The sequence below is a fragment of the Colobus angolensis genome, unplaced genomic scaffold (assembly GCF_000951035.1).
Source record: "Colobus angolensis palliatus isolate OR3802 unplaced genomic scaffold, Cang.pa_1.0 Scaffold28, whole genome shotgun sequence".
Classification (NCBI taxonomy): Eukaryota; Metazoa; Chordata; class Mammalia; order Primates; family Cercopithecidae; genus Colobus; species Colobus angolensis.
Window position 1 is genome coordinate 347637 of NW_012116043.1, and position 460 is coordinate 348096.

The window sequence follows — 460 nt, forward strand, 5'->3', positions numbered from 1 at the left end:
CCCAGAATAGCCCACAGAAAACATGAAGGTGGAGATTTCCTCAGAAACTGGAGTCGAGGCTTTTTGGTTTAGATGTCGACACTTGGGGACTCTGCATCCCAATCTGTTCACACAGCATAGACATAGTCACCACCTTTGCAGGGGTCCCAGAAGTAAACTGTGGCCATCTGCTTGTTGCCTGGTGCTGAAGTCACACCTGCTTGCTTCCTAGTATCTCTCACATGTCAGAATAATAATCAAAATTTAAACAAAAGGAAACAACAAACATTGAGATAATTTGACATTCTTAATGTAATTTCCTAAATCTTATCTTGGTGTTTCCCAAACTTCAGGCATTTTATGTGTCATACCCAAGACTTTTGCGAAGTTGACGTATCATCTATAAATTACTGATTTAATATTCTAAAATCTAATGGTTCTTCTTTTCTTTTTCTTTTTTTCTTTCTTTTTTTTTTTTTTT